This window comes from Felis catus, chromosome E2 (genome assembly GCF_018350175.1).
Source record: "Felis catus isolate Fca126 chromosome E2, F.catus_Fca126_mat1.0, whole genome shotgun sequence".
NCBI classification, from domain to species: domain Eukaryota; kingdom Metazoa; phylum Chordata; class Mammalia; order Carnivora; family Felidae; genus Felis; species Felis catus.
The window spans coordinates 51,980,402-51,995,443 of record NC_058382.1 but is presented as its reverse complement, the minus strand read 5'-3'; the positions used below and the strand labels follow the sequence as shown (position 1 = coordinate 51,995,443).

The 15,042-nt window shown below is 42.7% G+C and overlaps 1 long non-coding RNA gene across 1 annotated transcript in view; it reads left to right on the top strand.

Moving 5' to 3' along the window:
* Positions 1-15,042, top strand: part of LOC109494955 — a 96,147-nt gene that overhangs the window by 10,806 nt on the left and 70,299 nt on the right. Inside the window, exons 2-4 of the long non-coding RNA XR_002738732.2 lie at positions 537-687; positions 1,805-1,925; positions 2,791-2,884. This is a non-coding gene — a long non-coding RNA (uncharacterized LOC109494955). The remainder of the gene's footprint in view (positions 1-536; positions 688-1,804; positions 1,926-2,790; positions 2,885-15,042) is intronic.

Here is a 15,042-nt window from a genome sequence, read left to right as displayed (position 1 = left end):
TGTGCTGACAGCTCAGAGCCTGGAGCCTGCTTCGGATTCTGTGTCTCCGTCTCTCTCTGCCCCTCCCTGGCTCACAATCTGTCTCTCTCTCTCTCTCTCAATAATAAATAAACATTAAATAAAGAGAAAGAAAGAGAAAAAGAAACAAAGAAACAAAGAAAGAAAGAAAGAGCAAGCTGCCCCAGTTCCAAAGAAGGTGGACCCTAGAACCAGTCTGGCTGGAGGGTGGGGTGGAGGGCAGCCCCATTGTTGGGGATACTGAGTGAACTAAGCACTGAGAACAGACACGGAGGGTGTGCTCCGAGGTGCTCAGTGCTGGAGGAGAGGGACTGCCCTCCCTGGAGGGGCCCTTGCTGGTCTGCTCAGTCTCTCTCTCTCTTTAGCAGCTGAGGAGTCCCCTCCCTCTGCCTGGCTCTGCACGGGACTTGAGCCACCGCAACCTCAAGGACCAGCAAGAAATGGGGGAAGAAACTGGCCACTGACAGTCCGATTCGCCTCTGGGGTTGTACAGGTTAACGAATCCTTTTCTGTTCCAGAGATGAAGCCGGAAACAGTCTTTTTCCTGTAAACTGAGTGAAGCCCAGAGAACTCAGCTTTGTGTGATCAGACACCTGAAATCTGGAATGCCGTCTGCTGTCTTCCACAGACCCAGCAGGGAAGAGAAGGAAACTCCTCGACCAAAGAGAGGTAGGGCTTCTGCGGTTCCAGACACCGTGTGCACGGGGAGACGGGCAAAGGGCTGAGCTGCTGACGGCGTGTGGGCTTCTCTCTGAGGCGTTTTCCTAACACGGGTCAACTCCCCAACACCCACTGGGCATCCAACAATTCGACTCCATTCTGATGCTAACCCCATGAGGTTCTGGAGTGATGGGAAGTTCAGAGTGGGCGGCCAAGAAAGACTTCTTGAAGATGTCTTTGGTGCAAAGAGGTGACTCTTAATTTCCTTTGTTCATATAATATAATATATATATATATATATATGCACACACACACACACACACACACACACTTAATGTTTATTTTTGAGAGAGACAAACCCGTGGGCAGAAAGAGCTGCCCTGGGGTTGTGAAGACTGGTTATATAGTACAGAGTTGGGGGAGGTTAAAGTCAAGAGGAACTTTCTTTTTTTGTTGTTGTTGTTGATATTTGTTTTAATGTTTACTTTCTTTTTGAGAGAGAGTAAACACCAGCAGGGGAGGGGCAGAGAGAGAGGGAGACACAGAATCTGATGTGGGCTCCAGGCTCTGAGCTGTCAGCACAGAGCCCGATGCGGGGCTCAAACCCACGAACCGAGAGATCATGACCTGAGCTGAAGTCGGATGCCCTACCCACTGAGCCAGCCCAGTGCCCCAAAAGGAAGTTTCTTAATGGGGTTTCCATATGTTAAATAAGACTCAGATTACTGGAGGCCTAGCTATTGACAAACTAAGGTTGTTTTCCCCTCTAGCAATGCATTAACATTAAGACAGTAGGGAGTTACTGGACTTTAGGCTATTGATAAGATTGCCCTTTTCTTCTAAACTGATGGAGATTCTATCAGTTTAACCATTTGTTTTTGGGCCTTTCCTTTGTTCTTGGGCAGCCGGAAGTGACTGAGGACTGTCAGACTTACCCCACCTGCAGGGGGGTGGTTTCGTGGGTGTCAGCTTGCCTTCTGTTCCCTCATCAAAACTCCCAGGATTCACACAGAAGCCGCACCTCAAGGGCTCCATAGCCCGTTAGACTGACCCCACTTGGGACACCAGCCACAAACGGGGTGCCCAGGCTACCCCCACTTTTTCCTGACCCACGATCCCCTCTCAGGTTCAACGTTTGCTGGAACGGCTCCCGGAACTCTGGAAAACACTTTACTTAGGTTTTACCAGCGTTCATGGAACAAGGAGGCCATGACACCGAATTGGCTCTGAAGCCTTGGCGGCTTTAGGTAAGCAAATCAAAATCTAAGCTTGTAACTGCCTCGGGGTTAGGAAGTCAAAACACTAAGGACAACCTACCTACAAACAGCCCACGAGGCTGTAAGCTTTAAGCTTTAGCCAATCGACCACAGCCTTACCCTGCGTCCACCTTTGCTCTACCCAAGCCTCTCTGAGCTCCCATTAAAGTGCTCCTAGCCACACCTGGTTTCACACCGCCCACTCAAAGCAGTTTTGCTCAAATAAAAGTCATAAAATTGTTAATGTGCCTCACATTATCTTTTAATAGTTCTAGTGTCAGGGAACCCAAGGAGATCCCCAACATCCCCTGGGACCAAGAGTCACCAGATGATGGTACCTGCGGGATCCCTTGAGCTCGCTGCTGTGGCTGCCCCGGAGGTGGTGGGCCCATCCCACTTGGATCCTGTTGTGTTAAGAGCTTTCAGGCTATTTGAGCTTTTTTTTTTTTTTTTTCCAGACAATCCGGAAAGCCCCTGGAGTCAGACCGAACCTGATTTAGAAACTGGATAGGTCCGGTGTCAGACTGGTTCTGACTTAGAAACCAGCTGGGTCCAGGGTCAGACTGGCTCCAGGGCTGGACTGCTTCTGGTTAGAAACTGCACTGAATCTAGAATCAGACTGGTTCCAAGTCAGAGTGACCTGGGTCCAGTGTGGGTCCTCAGGTATTAACATTTTGTTTTAAGACTGAACAAGCCGATTAACCGCACCGAAGATAATTTTGAATTACAGTGGCCACGAGGGAGAACTTTTAACCTAGGCTTACCAGTTACAAGGTGCTCCGGGAGGAAAAAAAGGGTCTCAGTCAGGCCCTCAGTATAAAGGGTAGAGGGAAAATTATTTTTTCCTTCTCTGTAGTTTCTGGTGACCAGGATGAGACTTGCTGGGATACCCCACTCACTCTGGAGCCTGAAGGCAGCATCCTTGGAAAACTGGCAGAAGACAGCAAAGGGTAAGAATTCTTATCAAAGGCAGGGATCCCAGATCCCTACCTGTAGTGCGTGGTCGAGAGAGGAAGGTAAAATTTCATGTTGTCTCTTCCTTTCCAAATTCGAATTGGCAGGAAAAAAATATTGGTTATCAATCCTTTCTCTCCCAAGGACGGCTCTTGCTGTCTCGTTTTGTGTGCCGAGAATTTGGTTTGGGTGCTGTCAGATTGGAGGCTCCCAAAATACGGCCAGACAGAAATGGGGACGGTAGCCCGTTTGTGGCCAGGGTCCTACCAACCGTTGCCAGCTCTCAAGAGGAATTCCTTGGTCTTTCAGTTTTCTCTAGGACTGGCTCTGCATCTGCGAGGGCAGTATCCTTTGCATCTTCTTTGGGGACCTTCTCTTGCACCTTCCCCTGTGTCCATGGGGTTGTTCACTATTGCCAGGAATATTTACTGTTTGTCCCAGGTGAAACCTGACAATGTATTCCAATATGTTCAAAAGGTGTTGTTGTTGTTGTTGTTTTTAAGTAGCTCTAGGGTCATAAATTGGCCGGATTGGAAGCTGATATTCAGAGCCTGTAGGAACTTTTCTTAAGCCTTCTCCCTTAAGCTAAAATGAAACTCTATACCCAGAGGGAAAGCCTTGTGGAAGTACTTACTAAAAATTCTGAAGAAACACAACTCTAAATCTAGAGCATAGAATTATTTTTTTAAGTATTTCTTTTTTTTTAATTTAATTTTTTTATTTTAATTTAAAAATTTTTTTTAAATATGAAATTTATTGTCAAATTGGTTTCCATGCAACACCCAGTGTTCATCCCAACAGGTGCCCTCCTCAATACCCATCACCCACCCTCCCCTCCCTCCCACCCCCCATCAACCCTCAGTTTGTTCTCAGTTTTTAAGAGTCTCTTATGTTTTGTCTCCCTCCCTCTCTAACCTTTTTCTTTTCCTTCCCCTCCCCCATGGTCTTCTGTTAAGTTTCTCAGGATTCACATAAGAGTGAAAACATATGGTATCTGTCTTTCTCTTTATGACTAATTTCACTTAGCATAACACTCTCCAGTTCCATCCATGGTGCTACAAAAGGCCATAATTCATTCTTTCTCATTGCCATGTAGTATTTCATGGTGTATATAAACCACAATTTCTTTATCCATTCATCAGTTGATGGACATTTAGGCTGTTTCCATAATTTGGCTATTGTTGAAAGTGCTGCTATAAACATTGGGGTACAAGTGCCCCTATGCATCAGTACTCCTGTATCCCTTGGGTAAATTCCTAGCAGTGCTACTGCTGGGTCATAGGTTAGATCTATTTTTAATTTTCTGAGGAACCTCCACACTGTTTTCCAGAGCGGCTACACCAGTTTGCATTCCCACCAACAGTGCAAGAGGGTTCCCTTTTCTCCACATCCTCACCAGCATCTATAGTCTCCTGATTTGTTCATTTTAGCCACTCTGACTGGCGTGAGGTGGTATCTCAGTGTGGTTTTGATTTGTGTTTCCCTGATGAGGAGTGATGTTGAGCAACTTTTCATGTGCCTGTTGGCCATCTGGATGTCTTCTTTAGAGAAGTGTCTATTCATGTTTTCTGCCCATTTCTTCACTGGATTATTTGTTTTTCGGGTGTGGAGTTTGGTGAGGTCTTTATAGATTTTGGATACTAGCCCTTTGTCCGATATGTCATTTGCGAATATCTTTTCCCATTCCGGTGGTTGCCTTTTAGTTTTGCTGATTGTTTCCTTGGCAGTGCAGAAGCTTTTTATCTTCATGAGATCCCAATAGTTCATTTTTGCTTTTAATTGCCTTGCCTTTGGGGATGTGTCAAGTAAGAAATTGCTGCAGCTGAGGTCAGAGAGGTTTTTTCCTGCTTTCTCCTCTAGGATTTTGATGGTTTCCTGTCTCACATTCAAGTCCTTTATCCATTTTGATGTGGTTTTTTTTGTGAATGGTGTGAGAAAGTGGTCTAGTTTCATCCTTCTGCATGTTGCTGTCCAGTTCTCCCAGCACCATTTGTTAAAGAGATTGTCTTTTTTCCATTGGATATTCTTTCCTGCTTTGTCAAAGATTAGTTGGCCATACTTTTGTGGGTCTAATTCTGGGGTTTCTATTCTATTCCACTGGTTTATGGGTCTGTTTTTGTGCCAGTACCATGCTGTCTTGATTACAGCTTTGTAGTAGAGGCTAAAGTCTGGGATTGTGATGCTTCCTGCTTTGGTCTTCTTCAAAATTACTTTGGCTATTTGGGATCTTTTGTGGTTCTATGCAAATTTTAGGATTGCTTGTTCTAGCTTCGAGAAGAATGCCAATGCAGTTTTGATTGGGATTGCATTGAATGTGTAGATGCTTTGGGTAGTATTGACATTTTGACAATATTTATTCTTCCAATCCATGAGCATGGAATGTTTTTCCATTTCTGTATGTCTTCAATTTCCTTCATTAGCTTTCTATAGTTTTCAGCATACAGATCTTTTACATCTTTGGTTAGGTTTATTCCTAGGTATTTTATGATTCTTGGTGCAATTGTGAATGGGATCAGTTTCTTTATTTGTCTTTCTGTTGCTTCATTGTTAGTGTATAAGAATGCAACTGATTTCTGTACATTGATTTTGTATCCTGCGACTTTGCTGAATTCATGTATCAGTTCTAGCAGACTTTTGGTGGAGTCTATCAGGTTTTCCATGTAAATTATGTCATCTGCAGAAAGTGAAAGCTTGACATCATCATTGCCAATTTTGATGCCTTTGATTTCCTTTTGTTGTCTGATTGCTGATGCTAGCACTTCCAACACTATGTTAAGCAACAACGGTGAGAGTGGACGTCCCTGTCGCGTTCCTGATCTCAGGGGGAAAGCTCTCAGTTTTTCCACATTGAGGATGATCTTAGCTGTGGGCTTTTCATAAATGGCTTTTATGATGTTTAAGTATGTTCCTTCTATACCAACTTTCTTGAGGGTTTTTATTAAGAAAGGATGCTGAATTTTGTCAAATGCTTTTTCTGTATTGATAGACAGGATCATATGGTTCTTATCTTTTCTTTTATTAATGTGATGTATCACATTGCTTGATTTGCAAATGTTGAACCAGCCCTGCAGCCCAGGATCCCACTTGATCATGGTGTATAATTCTTTTTATATGCTGTTGAATTCAATTTGCTAGTATCTTATTGAGAATTTTTGCATCCATATTCATCAGGGATATTGGCCTGGAGTTCTCTTTTTTTGCTGGGTCTCTGTCTGGAATCAAAGTAATGCTGGCTTCATAGAATGATTCTGGAAGTTTTCCTTCCCTTTGTATTTTTTGCAACAGCTTAAGAAGGATAGGTATTATCTCTGCTTTAAATGTCTGGTAGAATTCCCCTGGGAAGCCATCTGGTCCTGGACTCTTATTTGTTGGGAGATTTTTGATAACTGATTCAATTTCTTCGCTGGTTATGGGTCTGTTCAAGTTTTCTATTTCTTCCTGTTTAAGTTTTGGAAGTGTGTGGATGCTTAGGAATTTGTCCATTTCTTCCAGGTTGTCCAGTTTGTTGGCAAATAATTTTTCATAGTATTCCCTGATAATTGCTTATATTTCTGAGGGATTGGTTGTAATAATTCCATTTTCATTCATGATTTTATCTATTTGGGTCATCTCCCTTTTCTTTTTGAGAAGCCTGGCTAGAGGTTTATCAATTTTGTTTATGTTTTCAAAAAACAAACTCTTGGTTTCATTGATCTGCTCTACAGTTTGTTTAGATTATGAATTACTTATTTCTGCTCTGATCTTTATTATTTCTCTTCTTCTGCTGGGTTTGGGGTGTCTTTGCTGTTCTGCTTCTATTTCCTTTAGGTGTGCTGTTAGATTTTGTATTTGGGATTTTTCTTGTTTCTTAAGATAGGCCTGGATTGTAATGTATTTTCCTCTCAGGACTGCCTTTGCTGCATCCCAAAGCATTTGGATTGTTGTATTTTCATTTTCATTTGTTTCCATGTATTTTTTAATTTCTTTTCTAATTGCCTGGTTGACCCATTCATTCTTTAGTAGGGTGTTCTTTAACCTCCATGCTTTTGGAGGTTTTCCAGACTTTTTTCTGTGGTTGATTTCAAGCTTCATAGCATTGTGGTCTGAAGGTATGCATGGTATGATCTCAATTCTTTTATACTTAAGAAGGGCTGTTTTGTGACCCAGTGTGTGATCTATCTTGGAGAATGTTCCATGTGCACTCAAGAAGAAAGTATATTCTGTTGCTTTGGGATGCAGAGTTCTAAATATATCTGTCAAGTCCATCTGGTCCAATGTATCATTCAGGGCCCTTGTTTCTTGATCCTGTGTCTAGATGATCTATCCATTGTTGTAAGTGAAGTATTAAAGTCCCCTGCAATTACCACATTCTTATCAATAAGGTTGCTTATGTTTGTGATTAATTGCTTTATATACTTGGGGGCACTCATATTCGGTGCATAGACATTTATAATTGTTAGCTCTTCCTGATGGATAGACCCTGTAATTATTATATAATGCCCTGCTTCATCTCTTGTTACAACCTTTAATTTAAAGTGTAGTTTGTCTGATATAAGTATGGCTACTCCAGCTTTCTTTTGACTTCCAGTAGCATGATAGATAGTTCTCCATCCCCTCACTTTCCATATGAAGGTGTCCTCAGGTCTAAAAGGAGTCTCTTGTAGACAGCAAATAGATGGGTCTTGTTTTTTTTATCCATTCTGATACCCTATGTCTTTTGGTTGGAGCATTTAGTCCATTTACATTCAGTGTTATTGTTGAAAGATATGGGTTTAGAGTCATTGTGATGTCTGTAGGTTTCATGCTTGTAGTGATGTCTCTGGTACTTTGTGGTCCTTGCAACATTTCACTCACAGAATCCCCCTTAGGATCTCTTGTAGGGCTGGTTTACTGGTGATGAATTCCTTCAGTTTTTGTTTGTTTGGGAAGACCTTTATCTCTGCTTTTATTCTGAATGACAGACTTGCTGGATAAAGGATTCTCGGCTGCATATTTTTACTGCTCATCACATTGAATATTTCCTGCCATTCCTTTCTGGCCTGCCATATGGGTTTCCCTTTGTAAATTAGGGCGTGTTTATCCCTAGCTGCTTTCAGAATTTTCTCTTCATCCTTGTATTTTGCCAGTTTCACTATGATATGTCGCGCAGAAGATCGATTCAAGTTACGTCTGAAGGGAGTTCTCTGTGCCTCTTGGCTTTCAATGCCTGTTTCCTTCCCCAGATCAGGGAAGTTCTCAGCTATGATTTGTTCAAGTATACCTTCAGCCCCTTTCTCTCTCTCTTCTCCTGGAATTCCAATGATATGGATATTGTTCCATTTGATTGCATCACTTAGTTCTCTAATTCTCCCCTCATACTCCTGGATTTTTTTATCTCTCTTTTTCTCAGCTTCCTCTTCTTCCATAATTTTGTCTTCTAATTCACCTATTCTCTCCTCTGCCTCTTCAATCCGAGCTGCGGTTGCCTCCATTTTATTTTGCACCTCATTTATAGCATTTTTTTAGCTCCTCATGACTGTTTCTTAGTCCCTTGATCTCTGTAAGCAATAGATTCTCTGCTGTCCTGTCTACTTTTTTCAAGCCCAGCGATTAATTTTATGACTATTATTCTAAATACTTGTTCCGTTATATCGCTTAAATCGTTTTTGATCAATTCGTTAGCTGTTGCTACTTCCTGGAGTTTCCTTTGAGGAGAATTCTTCAGTTGTGTCATTTTGAGTAGTCCCTGCGGTGGCTCCAAACTGTCTGGAGTAACTTGCGTTGGTGGGCGGGGCCACAGTCAGACCCGATGTCTGTCCCCAGCCCACCGCTGGGGCCACGGTCAGACTGGTGTGTACCTTATCTTCCCCCCTCCCAGGTGCAGGACTCACTGTGGAGTGGTGTGGCCCTTGTCTGGGCTACTTGCACACTCCCAGGCTTGTGGTGCTGCTTTGATGGGATCTGGTGTATTAGTCGGGGTGGATCTGCAAGGTGCACAGGGAAGGGAGGGGCCCAGCAGCACCGGGAGGGAGGCAGGCAGATCCGTCGGAGGGATGGATCCACAGAAGCACAGCGTTGGTGTTTGCACTGTGCAAGCAAGTTCACTGCTGGGAACTGGTTCCCTTTGGGATTTTGGCTGGGGGATGGGAGAGGGAGATGGCGCTGGCGAGCACCTTTGTTCCCCGCCGAGCTGAGTTCTGTCTTCCGGGGCTCAACACCTCTCCCTCCTGTTGTCCTCTCGCCCTCCCGCTCTCCCAGCAGAGCTGTTGACTTTTAACATTCCAGATGTTAAGTCCCTCTGGCTGTCAGAACTCACACAGTCCGGCCCCTCCGCTTTTGCCAGCCAGACTTGGGGGCTCTGCCTTGCAGGGCCGGCTGCCCCTCCACCGGCCGGCCCCCTCCCGCCAGTCCAGGTAGCGCGCACCGCCTCTCCGCCCTTCCTACCCTCTTCCGTGGTCCTTTGTCTACACATGCCTCCAGAGAGTCCGTTCTGCGAGTCTTCTGGCGGTTTTCTGGGTTATTTAGGCAGATGTGGGTGGAATCTAAGCGATCAGCAGGACGCGGTCGCTGCCATCTTCTCCCCATCCAATCCCCTAATTTTTTATTTGTAAGTAAGCTCCACGCCCAATGTGAGGCTTGAACTCATGACCCCAAGATCAAGAGTCACATGCTCTACGAAGCTAGCCAGCCAGGTGTCCCTGGACCATGGGATCTTTTGATTTCCATCTTAGTTGAAGAACTTCTCCTTGATACAAAATCAAGGCTAATGTAGTTGGGTAGGCAGGCCAGTGTCTTGATGGGATATGATTTCAGTTGCAAACCAGTGTTTTGAGGAATTAAAATAACTGTACTGGTCTTACAAATCGAGTCTTTACAAGAACAGAAATGTGGCCATAGACACATTTTCAAGCAAACCCATCCTCTTTACCAATCTCCAGACTTCCCCACTTCATTTCCAAAGACCTGCAAATATTGTGAAAGAGTGGGATTTAGGAAACAAAAGCCCTTCTTGGAGGAACTTTTATCTTTTCTCTGTGCCTTTGAGATGTCATCGTAGGCACCCAGAGCCAGCTTTGAAATGCAAACTTCAGGGAGGTATTTCTTGTCCAAAAAACAAAAAACTACTCAGGTGGATGAAAAATCTTTAAGTCTTTCCCATAATTATTAGTAAACACTTCAGCCATCTGAGCAGGTAAACTTATTTTATCTGTCAGAAACACAATTTGGATCCAACTGTTAATTTGTTTGTTTGTTTGTTTATAAAGTACAACTATCCCCACAGTCTATTTTATTTTATTATTTATTTTTTTTTTAACGTTTCTTTATTTTTGAGAGAGAGAGAGAGAGAGTGAGAGACAGAGCATAAACAGGGGAGGGGCGGAGAGAGAGGGAAACACAGAATCCAAAGCAGGCTCTAGGCTCCACGCTGTCAGCACAGAGCCCAACGTGGGGCTCAAACTCATGGACAGTGAGATCATGACCTAAGCCAAAATCAAATGCTTAACAGACTGAGTCACCTAGGCGCCCCCAACTGTTCATTTATAAACTAGTGAGGTTTGCATTACTGTACTTGTATCCCTGCTAAATTTTAAAATGGAAGTGGTAAGATCTGAGTCTATATACATTTCTGTATTTTTATGTATATATACTATAGATATGTGATATTTTTCTACCCTTGGACTGTATAACCTATAACTAAAATTGATTTGTAAAGAGTTCTACTAGATTGGCTTAAAGACAAATAAACATTTACATAAATTAAGTACACTTTCAGAAATATAGAAATGAACCCAAATGTTTTTTTCAATTTAATGGGATCTAGGATAATCACAAAATAAAACCTAGTTTTAATTTGTTGGTTTAATTAAAACAGGCATATCTTTAGAGTTACCAGCATTGAATATAATATTTTCATTTTATTTAGTTTAATGAAAGTCAGGTTATCTCTATTATAAATTTGTCAGCCAAAAAGATAAGGTGATGGTTAGCTGTTTAATGTCTCATGAAATTTTTATGAGTAGTCTGAGAATAGTACTTAAGAACAATAGATAGAAGTAAGATAAAAGTTTATTATAAAGAAACTTTTCAACAATAATGAGTCTTTATGGTATGCCTATCTAAAAATAGTTTCCAAAGTCCTTTTGGAAGTTAAAGGGGGAATATTTATTGAATATCTAGATCGTTTCCCAAAAAGACAAAATACCAAAACATTAATTACTGGACATAGGCTTATCTACTCTTTGGTTTCCTTTTACAGAGGAACTAAAGATACTCGGGTCTATTAGTAAACATGTTTTGTGCCACATTGAAAAGTTTATTACGGGGAAGAATATACTTCTAGGAATTGTGAAATGTATTTTTATAAATTTGCCAATCCACAGAATGCTGGTGCAACAGTCTACCATTGCTTTCTTCTTAGTTTTAACTGGAATTAAGGATTCTAAGGACAAAGAGCTCTTATCAATATATGTAGTTAAAACTACTTGGAGGGCACCTCAGTGACTCAGTCAGTTAAGCGTCCAACTTCGGCTCAGGTCATGATCTCACAGTTTGTGAGCTTGAGACCCGTGTCAGGCTGTCTGCTGTCAGCTCAGAGCCCGCTTTGGATCCTCTGTCCCCCCCCCTCTGCCCCTCTCCTCTCAAAAATAAACATTAAAAAAAAAACACTTAGAAATAATAAATATGAGAACAACTGCATACAAAAAATAGGTAAGGAAAGTAGAATGAGTGTTTGTTCCAGAATTAGAAACAGGAAAAACACCCAGACAGAATCAGAATGGATCTGAAAAAGTTGTAGAAGGTTTACAGGAAACAAATCTTGGAAATGGAATTTTATGTTTGGCCAGACTAACTAAAATGGGAATGAGTTTACTTAAGTTTTTAAAGAATGATTTTATTTTAATTTTTTTAATGTTTATTTATTTTGAGAGAGAGAGACCATGAGCAGGGGCTGGGCAGAGGGAGAGAGAAAATCTTTTATTTTTTTTTATTTTTTAATGTTTATTTGTTTTTGAGAGAGAGATAGAGTGTGTATGGGGGAGGGGCAGAGAGAGGGAGACACAGAATATGAAGCAGGCTCCAGGCTCTGAGCTGTCGGCACAGAGCCTGATGCGGGGCTCGAACTCACGGACCGTGAGATCATGACCTGAGCCAAAGTCAGACGCTTAACTGACTGAGCCACCCAGGCACCCAGGGAAAGAGAAAATCTTAACCAGTTTCCAGCTCAATGCAGAGCCCAACATGGGGCTCGATCTTAGGACAGTGAGATCATGACCTGAGCCAAAATCAAGAGTCAGACACTCAACCGATTGAGCCACCCAGACGCTCCAAGAATGAATTTTATTTATTTATTTGTTTGTTTGTTTATTATGTCTATTTATTTTTGAGAGAGACAGAGTGCAGGCAGAGGGGAGGCAGAGAGAAGGAGACATAGAATCTGAAGCAGAGTCCAGGCTCCAAGCTGTCAGCACAGAGCCGGAAGTGGAGCTCAAGCCCACAAGCTGTGAGATCATGACCTGAGCTGAAGTCAGATGCTTACCCTTCGTCTGAGCCACCCAGGCGTCCCCAAGAATGAGTTTTAATATCAGAAGTATACTTGTAGAATATTAGAATTTAGTTTTCTCTCTGTTAAAAGGACTAAGTTTTCCTGGACTATTAGCCTGCGCTTGGTAAGAGATTGTGAAAGGTGTTTTTTTACCTTTTGGGTAACCTACGTGGAAAGCAAAGATTCCATGTCTTACCAAAATAATTTACTGTGCTTCACGTTGTCTTTATCGGGTCTTTGATTACATAAGAAAACCCAGTCTTCTCAATGTTAGAAGAACGAAGTTTTGTTCACAGCTGTATAACCTTCTCCATTCGCCTTTAACATTGTCTATTGTCATGTTAGTGAAATAGATAAACATAACTTCATAATGATCTGAGATCCTATTTAGGCCAATGTTGGCATCTTTTGGCACTCCGGCAACTTCCCCAAATCATGTTCTCAATGGAGTTTTTTTGATCTCAAAATAACTTTGAGATGTGAGGGTCCCTGTGCACACATGCACGTGCGTGTGCACAGAGTCAGGGAGGGGCAGAGAGAGGGAGAGAGAGAATCCCAAGCAGACGTTCAACCAACTGAGCCATCCAGATGCGCCAAAGACTTCTATTTTTTTTTTCAAAGTTTTTTTATGTTTATTTATTTTTGAGAGAGACAGAGCGTGGGCAGGGGAGGAGCAGAGAGAGAGGGAGACACAGAATCCAAAGTAGGCTCCAGGCTCTGAGCTGTCAACACAGAGCTCCACATGAAGCTTGAGCTCACAGACTGCGAGATCGTGACCTGAGCTGAAGTTGGACCTTCAACCGACTGAGCCACCCAGGCACCCCTGCCCCCAGGACTTCTGTTAAGTCGAGTTATCTAGATTGACACTCCCCAACCCCTTTGGACTCTTGCAAGATTGGAAAAGTGAGGCTTCGAGCGGGAGACTTCGGGATAAGGCAGGTAGGCCCAAGTAATTCATTTTTACAGTGAAAGGTTGGCTCTTTTCATCCTGGTTATGAATGGCTGACGTGCCTGCCATATCTCAGTCTGGACCACTCTGGTTCATGCCCAATGTGTGTAAGATAACTGATCAGTTCCTAGCATAGTCAGTAGTGGATTCTCTGACCAGTTTCGTTTTCGATGATCCATGTTTTTTGGCCCAAAGATTGAGCATTCTCGGTTGATGCCAAATCATGTTCATCGTATCGTTAGCATGATACAGATTGATTAGAGAAGTCACCCTCCCTAACACTCTCCATGTCGATGATTCAGCCTGTGGAGCTGCTGTTGTGCAGTCAGGCGGGGCGATCACCGGGACAAATATCCCAGAAACCACCTGGTTGAGTGCTTTTTGTAAATGAGCTCCCGGAGGCAGAACAGACTTGTCTGCGGACCATAAATGAACTAATAATCAACCTGACCGCTTAGAATGGAAGGAGTGGGGAAGACAGTGTGAAAGACCCTCCACAGCTTACCTGTCTCTGGTCCAGTCTTGTGATGGTGGCATTAGCTCCGTAAGCGTTGCAGGATTCGACCACGTAATGTGGACTGAGCCCCAGCACACGGCAGGTCTCCCCCATGGGAGCCATCAGCCACCACAATGATTTTGGGCCAGCCTAGCACTACACCCTTCCTCATCAAATCAGCTGTAAACTAAGACACAAAGTGAGCAGCGTTTGCACAAACATGTACCCATGACACGGATGGTTTCTGTTGATGACTGAGGTGGTGGCAAGCAAACATACTTTGCTGTTCTGTTTGCTGTTGCTGGTGCTACAAGTATTCACGATGTTATCATTCACATAACTGTCTCAACGCTTAGAATCATAGCTGCAATTTAGGACCTATCTATTATTCTCGGGATGAACTGAGAGTTGTAGGTGTATGCTGGCATTCAGCGTCAACAGTTCTATGAGGGAGGTGTTCTGGTTAAGTCCATTTTATAGATGAGAAAAACAGGGATTGGAGAAGTGAACTTACTGTCCAGTATCAAAGAGCTAATACGTGGCAGTCCTAACTGAACACAGGTCTCCTACTTCAAAGCTCACGGGGTTTGTTTTGTTTTTTGGGTTTTTTTTTTTGCCACTCCTCCAGTAGGTACTAGAGAGGCAGAAGGGAATACAACATAGTGTCTGCCCTCAAACCTAGAAAGTTACATGACTCATTTGCAGAAATAATTGTCAGAGTAGAATGTCATCTTTCACCCACTTTTAAGTAGCGTTGTCTTTTTATTGTTGAATTATAAAGAGTTCTATGTATATCCTAGCTACAAACCAGATACATGATTTGCAGAGATTTTATCCCATTCTGTTGATTGCCTTTTTTTTTTTTAGTGGTTTCCTTTCAAGCGCAGACATTATAATTTTGATGATGAAGTGTGATTTGTCCATTTTTTTTCTCTTGTTGCTTGAACCATTGCCTAACCCAAAGTCACAAAGACTTACACCTATGATTTCTTCTAAGAGTTTTATAGTTTGAGCTCTGACATTTAGAGATTGGACCCATTTTGAGTTGACTTTGGTACATGGTAGGAGGAAAGGCGCCAAACTGATTCTAATTCATCTAGCTATCCAGTGGTCCCAGTACCATTTATTGAAAAGATTATGTTTCCCCATTGAATGTTCTTGGCACCCTTGACAAAAGTCAATTGCCCGTAAATATACAAGCTTATTG